Genomic DNA, 12,654 nt, shown 5'->3' with positions numbered 1-12,654 from the left:
ACTTGCAGGAAAACCTACCTATTAGGTTACAGGTCTGGGTTTATGTAGTCGTCCATTGACTGAACTTTACATACAATATATAGACACACTTATTGAATACATTCCAAATTGGAAAACTGGAAGATTATTGAATGATACAAATTCATTTTTATTGGTTGATATTCAGAGATTCGAGTGTTTTACCAATAAAACCCACGTTTTCAAACCATATCAAAGTAAATTAACAAAATATTAATTTATTTCATACTCCAACGTTTATATTAAATGTTTTAAAAATCTCATAAAATAATGTTTAATATCACGTGAAGTAAATAAATTTGATATTAACTTCTATAGACCTTGTTATAGAGTATATGAGCAATTTAGCTTGATATACTCTATGAGGTTTATGTACCAGGTATATTTAAAATATTAATAGTAAATTTGATTTGTTTAATAGGATTTTATTAAGTCAATGTTGGTCTGAGTTTTAATATTCGTGGAATATAAATTAGAAATAAATGTTAATATCTCAAACAGAACAGGCTGTTAACATGGTTTATATTGCTACTACAAGAAACTTTACAAATTATAATTTTATTACATTTCATCTCAAGGTCATATTTTTATCTACAAAATCTGTTATAGTTACATTTAAAACAATGAAATGTATGCCATTTTCAGACCAGTTGTAAACCAGTAGAGTTTGTATCTCAATTCCAAAGCAAGTATCGATAAATTCTTGTCATTCATGCGTACCAGTTCTTGTAGCTATAATTTTGGTCAAAACTTAGTCAAAACTAGCTTCATGTGAAACTACTCATGGTCCTTACATGCATGGAAAGAAAGAACCATACATAATATCTGATGAAGCTGATCCAGCAATCAAACTTCAAGCAAGAGATATTTGTATAATCAGATTTGGAGAAAGGAAAGTTTGATTCTCCAAATTGTCAGACCTAGAGTAAAACATTAAGAGAAATATTGGAAGAGTTGGTCCGGATCGGCTAGGTAGGTTTTCTTCTGTTAATTTCGTGCATGTGAATATTTAACCAACTTCATTACTGGGTGTATATCAGGAGCTTTATCAACGATAGATAGATATCCATTCGGGGTGATTTCCCTGTGTTGTATTGTTGACCTGTTTGAAAGGTATGAGAGAGAGTCATTATATTAAGTAAATACATATTAACATGTAGATAAAATATCCACTTATTGTTCATTTGACCACTGCTCGACAATTTTCCCACCATTTTATACTGGTCATTATTATTCACAACCCTGTATTTTATCACCAACGATACTTTTATTTATTTATATTATCTATATAGTCTCAATATGGTATTTCATGATAACGCATTCAAAATGTATGCAGAAAAGTAGGACGTAAAACTCCATTCATTTCATTTCATTCAAAATGTCGGCTGTGCAAATTTAAGATTCCTCAGTAGTTGAAAATCGAAATGGGTCCTGGCAAAATGTTCCCCAGTGCATGGTATTGTCCGTCTTCAAAAACCAAAAACCAGAAAAGTAAGACGTAAAACTCATTTTAAACTCAGTCGGTTCGGATATCCTACGAACGGGCAATGATACAACAACTTAGTTCATCGTTTTACAGAAAAAGAGTCATGCCCTTCTCAAAAATCAAACCGATAACATTAAAGGGTTTTAGTCAAAATGAGAAAGCAAACTCAACAATTTCTTCGAAATAATCTTGTTGTAGAAAACTTTTGAGAGGTTAACCAAAATTATCGGGTCCATTTTAACAAACAGAATGAGCTAAATCATATCTAATAAATATTTAACGATTTGTCAGACGAGACCAATAAACCGATGTTTATCACCTACAATATCAAAAATGTCGTCAAAATCTGTATTAACCCCGGAAATAAACAAACATTAAATGAACAATAAACTGATGATATTGTGTGAAACTACTATTCAGAGAGTAATAAGACGATTAACGCCTTCTAATGCGCAATGAGGGAAATTTTGCATGGATATTACTATTATTTTTTTTTATTCTTATTGGAGTACAAGCTGTCTTTCGGCGTCCAATGGAGAATTTTTTCCAGTGGTATAATGAATACAATACAATACAGAAGCTGGGTTAGTGCCGGGGAATAAGACTATTAATATTGATATTTTCACGAGAGTTGTCGAATATAACCGATGCTGGCCTTGAAATATGCTTATATTATTCCAAAAGCATCAGTTTTGTGGTAATATCTTTTCTTCAATAAAGTAATACTAGAGCTTGTATCACTAAACAGTTAACCAAGAAAAAAGCAATAAGTGGGCGTGGTCGATTAACATCTCTTTTGGTAAACGTTCTTCACGGTAAACGCGATATGAAAGAGCTTTGTGTTCATTTTCTTGATTGAGTTTGAAAGTCGGGCAAGTAAGTTTCACTCTTTCAACCTTGTTTGAATAATGAAATACAATGGAGTTTTACGTTCTTCTGCCCATGATTGGGATATTGAATGTTATATAGACGAAAGTTTTACTGTTCTGCTACTTATTGATGGAATAAAATCAAATGAACGATCATGTTTGACTAGATATTAGGGGGTAAGAACCGACTGGGAGGATTCTCGGAAGCGATAGGCATCAGAATTTTTCTTCCCTTGATGAAGATTCGAACCCACGGCACCTCATCGGTTTGCAGACGACAATCCAACTCGCTTCCAACTGATCTATTCCACTGCCACTGACTAGGGTGTACTTTACTAATGAATGAAAGAGTGTTTTTACTTCCATTTTAAAGGAGAATTTGTCCAACCTGACCGATCTGGATTCATCGTGTCCAAACCACGCCCCCCCCCCCCCCCCCCATCCGTCATACTATCTCGAGATAAGACCATGCCAAAACCCGTATACGGGATACGATGATCTGAGCTGTGAATAGTGAGTATGAGACACTGGCTTTCGGACTTTCACCCCTCACCTTGACCATGGCCGGTTCTGTTTCTTCAAAGGAAGTCGGGGTATTAATAAAGAAAATATTATCAGAGTTAATCTGGAATATATCTCGATACGACCGGAAGTTGTGTGTAATATATATTAATATCACAATAGATAAATACAATAACAACTAGATAACGGACATCAAAGGACACCGCTATCTCAGGTGTCACATATAAACTACTACTGTATTCTACTTTACTTTAAACTTTGGGTTGGCAAAGTAAAGGGGCTAAGTATTTGAACGATTCATTCAATTTAGTTCGCCTTGTGGATGCAATAAAAAAAAAACGAAAAAAGTGTAAATTAGCTAGATCGCTCTTACTTTCCTTTCTTCTTAGCGGTATTCTTCCAATTACGAAGTGGAAAAAGGGCCAAATTTATGAATTGTATGTCTTTCCAATTCTGAAAGTTCAGTCTAAATCTGCTTTCTTATTGATACATGCAAACCTAGGAGCCCTCTGATGTCCTTGTCGAATTCATGGCTGAAGATTATGACAACTATGAGATATCAGAGTGATATTGCCCGGTTTAATCTAGGAGTGTAAAGGACAATATGGCCAGGTATTGTATGTAAACAAGAGGTATGAAATGACACCCCTCGTGGTGTGAGGTAGACCAGATAATATCATCTACCGAACACCATGGTATTGATAGCGATATAATATAACATACCTTTACCTGCATCAAAACTGATGTGGGAGGTTCATGCATATTCACATTTCGGGTACTGAGGAGACGTCAGTGCGTTTCTTACCTTTAATAAGATTCGAACCCTAATTAAATAGCAAACGTCAATCCAGCCCAATACAGATGGAGCTATCCATTATTGAGATTCAGTGCAGAAGGAATTGTCGTGATCTCAGGGACATGCTCGTGGTACAAGAAACACCTCAGCTACACTTGTACAATATGGGTGAATATTGCATTCATGGTATTTGTTTATAATAATTCAATATTATTCAAAAAGTATACAACTGTAGTAACCAACTCTATCGTCACTATCCTCGCCATATAGCTATACAAATAAATGAATTCCATCTGATATGCCCATTGTAGGGAGTTCTGTAGAAAGCATAAAGTACCAAACAATTACTTTAAGACTATTCTGCTCCTAGGCCAATCAAAACATAAGATTCAAAATACTCCAAAACTGTTTGTGTGCACAAATCAAACACGTACAAGTCTTTGAAGAACAGAGAGAAAACTATCAAAAATTTAAATAAGTCTCATTTGGGATCTATTAAAACTTAAATACTGTCTAGATTACAAATTACAGCTCCCTCTCTAGAGAAATAGACGATTTTAATTGGTGGATTTGAATTACGTCATCCATATCATGACGTAATTAGAACTCTTTGATATTGAAGATAATTAAAGTATTAAAGGAAGTTGTGATTAGGTTGTTAAATGACGTATTAAGACAAATGAAGGGAAATCTTGTTATTGGACTGTAACACTTGTTAAACCAACATGGCTACCGGGGTTTTCCTCTAGGGGATTCCCTAAACCTATAATCCTATTTGTTTAATGATGTAGACAAACTCAACAGTTGCTACTTTGTATCAATTTGTATACAAACATTGTATATATACCATCTTAATCTTGATTGTTCTTCTAGTTTATCTCGAGGCTACGTCTTTATTAGCCTAATCAGGTGCAGAAAAGTAGGACGTAAAATTTCATTTTCGTTTTCATTTCCTTTGTACTAGTTTTAGTTTATTGTTTTTTCATTTTTTTCATTGTCATTAATATCACAAATTCGCTAAAGAAATTACCTTAATTACGTTTAATTCGAGAAAACCATTTTGTGTACAGTCGAATATAAAACATGCTAAAAAGAATCAAAACATGTCGAATTTTATGTCCAATTCTTTTTGGGTCTTCTTCGAGCCATAAGGATGAGCAACACCATTCAGTCAGCAATGAGGGAAAATTTTGACAGCGCAATTATATTACTACTGTCAAGAGATCTTGCCAATTCCGTAGCACAGCCTGTACATTAAGAAAATATGGCGATGGACATTGAGTAAACCAAGATGAAAGACGAGACGAGTTTCATATCAAAAATTTATGATTTCACATCATCATAAACTTTCAATTTTATCAAAGCTGTCTCTTTCAATATTTTAATAATAATAATCGAGATTGAAGTTATATCATGGTACAGGGTCAACTGGCCAGTTATCGTTCTTGAGAACACAGTTATTGCCCTTGATATACTATAATTATATTAATAATATTAGTATCTAGATAATTATTATATCACACAACGTTAATATGTCAGTTTTATCAATATGAGAGAGTTATTGCCCTTGATTTATCGTTATCTATGATATTACATCACGTGAATCAAATCAAGCAAGATTTATTGCCCTTTGCTCTGCTCGTAATATCGAGGTATTGTAATTGAGGAAATCGAAAAGTTTGCAGCCGTTAAAAATGAAGAGAAGGATTGTTCATTATTCGTCAAGGTTATAAGAAACGAAATTGCCAGGGCAGATTCGGTTTATCGGAACATCGAAAAGCTGTAATGACGATTCGACAATATTTTCCTAGATTTTGATAATAGACTATATCGTAGTTAGAATATAATTATAGTTTTTAGTGATGATTTGTATTAAAATAATGTTAATAATTCTTTAGACTTTTGATAAAAAACTGAAATCTCAATCTTGAAACAAGCTGGACTATTGTCAGATCAGAGAAACTTTTATCTAATATATCTCTAGATCGTAATCTGACTAATATGAAAATATAGCCCGCGGATGACGTATACTCTAACTATTAATTTTAAACTTCACTTTCTACTAGCAGCATTATCATTACTGGACGAAACGAGGCGGAAATCGAATTAAATTCCACGACAAAATGACAAAAGTTTGGGTTGTAGATAGATTAGGCGAGATAACACTCTTGTTCTCTTATCACCAAAATCTTTTAATGTTGATAAATAGGGGCCATCGTCTTACTTCTCCTTATATAATATCTTTACTTATACTGATTGGTAGGGGACAGGTTTTTGGCCCGAGGGGTAGGGAATTACCACTTCACACTCTGATTAATAGTGAATAATGACAGTAAAGGAATCCCGGTGATTTGTCTGGTATATTGGTGCAATAATGTAAAGGTCAGAGCACCTTATACAATCTGATTATAAAACAGATCTTGATGTTTTTTTTTGTGTTTTTTGTCTACTGGACTCCACAGATGAGAGTTTATCAAACATTAGAACTAGAGCAAAACAGACCACTAGATCTGCATTTCGATCTGATATCAACTTTTTTTTATATAACTTATTTGACATGATTTCAGAGAACTGGAGAATTAGATGACAAGTGTGTCTTTTGGAAGCCATGATAATTTCCAACAGCACAGAAATAAATATTATATATAAATATAAATCAAATTCCCAACCTTTTTTCTTAGACATCTGCAGAACCTGGATCAACAAACCATAAACTTGCAATAAACATAAATATTTATTGAATACAATAATTACATCTTGGAACACGCTAGGAAAATGATCATTTTAGAACTGGAATTGTAGTAGAAACCAGTTCTCTAAATTAAATCTGAATTTTCACTTCTCGATGTTAAATTCTTCCAATGTTCATTTTAAAAGTTTCTGGCAAACAAGAGCCTGGTTAAACCCTGATAGTTAATGACGTTTAACGACAATCTAATTAAAATACTAAAATAATTAAACTTGAAACCAGATGAAAGCCGCCGGTTTCCAATATGGCGGGAGTAACCAGGGACGGAGTCTTTAGAAGTTGTGGTTGAATTCACCTGTGAAATTATTTTACAAGACGTAAGTAGTTTATCTTTAGTAAGTAATTATTTTATAGTACCACTTGAGAGTTATAGTTCTTTGGATTGTTTACAAACAAAACACAATCAGACGACATTTTAAAACCTCATCAACAACGTAATAGATTCTTCAAAGAGCGCGCCAGCCTCGTGCTGGTTCATTACGTCACGATGACGTAATAGATCTACTCCCTAACTACAGAATCGGGGTAGATTGTGTAAGGTTTTGGTTGAGTTGTCAGTTTACGTCAACATGACGGACGGGAAATCAGGGGGTCGGGCCTTTTGGTCAGTGGTGGTCTGAAACCCGAGCCCCAAAGTAATGTGAAGAAAATTAAAACTTGCATAAGTTTTCAAATTGAATTAAATCCAAACCTAAAGTGGTCCTGTGTTTGGTTTGATTTAGTTTAAATGAATTAAAAGAGGTTTGATTGAATTAAGATTAAATAACAGCCTCCCTACTGAAAAATGGAAGATATACGCTGCTGTTTTACCCAGCGTAAGCTTGTTGTACAAGATGTTTTGGAATGATCAAGTTCCATTGATCGCATTATGACCACAGAATGACCACAGAAAACTGTTACCCGGCACAATCTGCTAACTAGATGTACATGTTAGATTGTTTGGTATGCTCTAATCCCATTTTGACCACAGAAACTGTCTTTGTACCAAACAATCTACTAGCTAGTTAGACACGATAGTTTGGTATTGTCTAGTTTCATTCTGACTATACAGAAAACTGCCATTGTAGCAAGCAATCTGCTAGCCAGTAGGACACGATAGTTTGGTATGTTCTAGTCTCACTCTGATCACAGAAAACTATCAGTGTACCAAACAATCTGCTAGCTAGTTCGACACGATAGTTTGGTATACACTAGTTTTATTCTGAAAACTACACTATATCCAGCAATCTGCAAAACGGTAGTTTGACTCCATGGTAAGTATTAGTCCAATAAGGTGCAGATCAGTAGGGGCATAAAACTTTATTTCATTCGAGAACACACATAGTAAAACTCAGAGACAAACATAAAATCATATTTCTTAAATTTAACTGAAAATAAAACAAACTTTTACTTGATAATAATTGGCAGCTATAAATGTCGAAGCTTTTGTTAAATTTTAAAATTTGCAGCAAAATTCTGAAATTTTATATCCGCGACATTTATAGAGTGTTGGGGCGCTTTCGTTAGTGAATACAACATCACCTTTTTAAGTTTAACGTCGCCATTTTATGATTTTAACGCTCGAGCTATAAGTCGATATAATCGCTGGATTTTGGTGAATTGTTTTGTTCAGTTTATATTGATAACAGATCTCATGAAAGTTTAATTTTTTTTAAGTGTCAAAATTGGACAGTGGTCAAGTCAGTCGGATTAGCAAGGAGTTGTGAATATATCTAACAATGACAGGACAGTTTTATAGAAGATTTCTATCATGAAGGGTACAGAATATTCAGCTGTATGTAAATGTTGAATTCATGTATTTTCCAGGTAATGTCTGCATAACCACATATATAAAGAAAGAAACGACCATTCTTTACAAGATTTTCTTCGATCCGTCTACCAGCTAGCCCTTGACCGAACCTCTTGGAAATTAAAAGCAAAACAACTTAGGGCCTCTAGGATCCGTGTCTACCATGTAGAGTCCTTGGTCAAAACTCTGGGCAATGATCTTTTCAGGATTATCCGTTCCTATTTACAGCTTGATTAACTGGAAGAGTGAGGAAAGATGATTTAATCAAGGTCTCAAGATGTTCACTTGCCGACCAACATTGATTTTCTTAAGAACGTCTCTAAGTCCGATTGCATAATTCTGTGACTTATATTTTTTTAGAATCTAGTAATACGTACTGGATATTTGCACGATGCATGTTCTCTATGGTTGATAACGACGGTGCGGATAAGATAGGACACAATGGGTGCGCTAGATTTTGGGTTTTTATTTTAAAGCGTGGAAGATTGTCAAGAATGATATTAAGTGACATTATTAGGAATTTTAGGTTGTAACATTGCGGTTAAGCAAATGTAAAGAAAGCACAGACACAGGCACAGGCATGTAGGCGTAACCTCTAGTGATAGAGCAATGTTTGTGAGTTAGGTATGGATGGCCATATCTTTCTTAATGCCCATTTTTGTACCGCCGCGGTGCGAATAGCCACGCCTTTAGTAATAACTGAAGATATTGGGTCAGTAAGATTCTTTCCCACAGTTGAAGTATTATTTCTATGTTACTGTAACAAATAAAGTTGAACTGTTTAGTTGCTACCTGTAGAGATAATACCAGTCAAGTATGATAATTATTCTCGGGTATGTCTTTAAAGCAAAGGTTTACAGTTTTCTTAATATTTTCTGCTTTTCCAGCTGATAGAGCTCAATTTAAGCTCTCCGTATTTCTTTGGGAATATGCGAAGTAGACTAGTGCAGGATTGTCCATACAGTAGAAAATAGAAGAAGTCAATCATGATCGAATCTCATTCGCATCTTCCTTCAGTGGCATTTAATAATTGAGGTATGAATACATGAACACAATTATATGTATAACAATTACTTTATTAAATAACTTGCGACGTTTCGACTCTTGATAAAGATGAAAGCATCATAGTCGAAACGTCGCAAGTTATTTATTAAAGTAATTGATATCTATATAATTGCGTTCATATAAACATTCGCATCCTATATCCGAACGAAGCTTTTTTTTCATGTAAATCTCTTTAAACCTACGATAGAGATTATAATGCCAAGAAAAATACTTATTACACCCTAGAAAGCCAGAGAAAGGTAGTTATTATTAGTGGTTTATGAATGATAATCGGCCCAGTTTCTCTGTGTGATAACACCCAGTTCATAGATAATAACACTAATTCACTAATCCCTATTATTACACACTCATACAAGTCATTTCAAAATAGATCAGTGAATGCTTTTTTCGGCTCGTTGTCCTTTTCAGAGAGTTCACATGGCCAGAAAGAAAAGGGATTCCCCCACAGACAATGTTTCTTCGTCCTTTTCAGAGACTCACATGACCACAAAATATCAATTCAAAAGGGATTCCATCCCCAGCCTTTGAGTTTGTCGATGCGGCATCCTCATCTTAGTGTCAGTATCCATAATGTGGGTTTCGGGTTTGCCAACTCAGCATTTTAAAATTGCACGAAGTTAATAATGCTATGAGTTTGTGAACTTTGCCCACCTCTAATTTCATTTTTATTTTATCATTTTGCATAGTGTTAAGAGTGAAGAAGTTCCTAAAAACTTCTATGTAAAGCACTGGCCAAGGTCACAAATAAAGAGATAAATGTTCAATACAAGATAAGGTGAAGTTAGCATAGTTAGTATTAAGTTAAAAAAAAAAAACAACCACGAGTAATATAGTGGAAGAATGGCCTGTGGCTACCCTGGAAAATTCTGTAGTCTCTACTCGACCTCCTCACCTAATGCTTCCTGGAAACGTCGCTGTGCCTGCAATTAGGGTAAGATATAGGTCGATCTAGATTTTGGACGAGGGTACCTCTCTTTATTTTTAACTTGTCTCAAGTTACATCAAAGTGAAAGGGTACAATCTTTTATTGATAATTTATAATCTTACCTTTTCACTTCTTTCAATGAAATTATTAACATTCTAGCTTATCGACCCAGAAACTCAATATTGAAACGGGATAAAAACTGCGTGGGAGACTGAGATTGTGACCTAAAGAGATTAGGTTCATCGGAATTACCTTGGTCAGGTAAAATGGTTGAGGGTTGAATTTGATAGAAAAGGGAAAAGACTGGATGTAGCTCGAGGGTCTTTAACAAAATAAGTCAGAATATTGGCAAGTGACTGACACTAAAAGAGGCCAGTACAAAAACACAATCAGCATGCATCAAGAATTGGGTAAATCAAGATGATATTGGTTTTGATGTTGCCAATGACTTTGAAATATCGAAAAAGAATCAAAATTTCGAGAATCATTCTGTGCTAGATTTCCGTGAACAAAGCTGATGATACCAGAAAAATCCTTCATGATGGGGTTTGACTAAGTACTAGCCTGAAGACGAGATCTTCAAACACTTGGTTTCTATCTTTCACTATTGTAAATGCTTCCTTCGGCTAAAGCGGAAAAGTAAGATGTAAAACTCGACAGTTTATCACCAAGTACATTTTTTTATTTTTAATTGTCCAATCGACTTAAAAAGGGTCAGTCAATAAAGGGAGGAGAGACAGAACCCTCGGGGCTAACATGGTCCACTATATATAAATACAATTAGAATAGATTCTAATCAAACAGTGGACATCTCCATAATAATATGAATCATCACCAGTTCATAAAACTTGATTGAAATTTAGCGATATCTTTATCGATTATTAAGAAACGCGGATTCTGAGACATGTACCCCTTCTTTCAACCCTGGAAAGCTTGAGTTCTCCCACCAAAACTAGTTTCCCTGCTTCAAAGACGACATCTAATATCCAAATATTCCAAATTATTTGAAAGCTTCAACCTGAATTTTCAATGATTAAGGGGGTCCGTTAATTTCAGCCAATCTATTCATTAAGTAGATAAGCAGGTGCAGAAACCACCCTCTCTGAAAATCACCGGTAATTGAGTCTTGTTTTCTTACAAACAAGACTCGGGCTACAACGAGTAACGGACGATGTTTAACTTGTGGTTTGTCAATCATCCCGTTAATTAACAATTAATCCAGTAGTTACAGGGGGGCAATCCCATCCTCCCACCCCCCAAAAATTCTGACAACCGATCAATTCAATTACTGTAACTAAACACCATAAACCATTGCTCCTCCGGATAATCAAATCTGGCTACGAACCTATTAATCGGTATTCTCTGCTTCACTTTCTTTGTTTTCTTGTTTCGTTTTAGATTCAAAAACTTCAAAAATATTCTAACAATGTTATACAAAGAATACATTTTCTGAGAGTTTTAAATATTTCATGTTTTTCTTGCAAAACTTCAGAAATTGGAAATCATTTGTCAGGGAAAAAATGTCAACATATAAACAAACATCAATTGGCTACCCTAAAAACTTGACTACAAAGCGAATTACAAATTCACTTTTTTCTTAAAAGAGGCCTTGATCAAAGATTCTGAAATTTGTGAAAGTTTAAAAAAAAAATCTTGTGTTTAGTGAAAAGACGGTTTAATGATATCCTTAGCTGACAAAAGAAAGAAAATAATTTTCATGAATAATATAGATAGAAAACAGTATATTGAGCTACTCGCGGCAGGTAAATGGCAGAATTTGAAGATCAAAGGACACCGCCAGGTGACAAAAAATCGAAGACATGAAAATGATGCAGGTTTATTATCATCAATAAAAAAGATGAAACGTTTATTTTTTTATGCTCGTTGTTATTGATCCTATTGTTTGTATCAAAACATTGTGAACACTCTTAATAAAGGAGTGATGGAGCGTGCATTTTGGTGCACATGCGTGTCTTTTGTTGACATCAAACACCACAAGTCTATTAAAGTTCATAAAATATATTATTTACCGTTAATAAAGCACATAAAATATCATAAACAATCCTAATAGCATTGTGGACGCTCACAATAAGACAGTGAAGGGGCGTGCATTCCGATGCACATGCACAATAGAAGTAATAACAGGCCTGGTTAGTTATAATTAGAATATAGGTATTTACCACCTGGGCGGCGAACATCAAAGGTTACAGGTAACAATAACAAGAGATGATCTCTTCTTTAAGATAAATCGGAAGAAAAGATTCACGCAGGAAATAATTTGGTTGCCTCTTTCCGAGTTCAGTGCCTTGCTGTTGTCAGGGATAATATAATATTCTCAATGCACATAAGAAGAGTAATCCATCAACTCTATTCTAATCTTCAACACATAAATCTGAAACATGCAAATTATTCTGTAGGACATTGGGTCACGGTTT

This window comes from Lottia gigantea, assembly GCF_000327385.1.
Source record: "Lottia gigantea unplaced genomic scaffold LOTGIsca_36, whole genome shotgun sequence".
In the NCBI taxonomy this organism is placed as follows: domain Eukaryota; kingdom Metazoa; phylum Mollusca; class Gastropoda; family Lottiidae; genus Lottia; species Lottia gigantea.
This window is presented reverse-complemented; position numbering follows the sequence as displayed.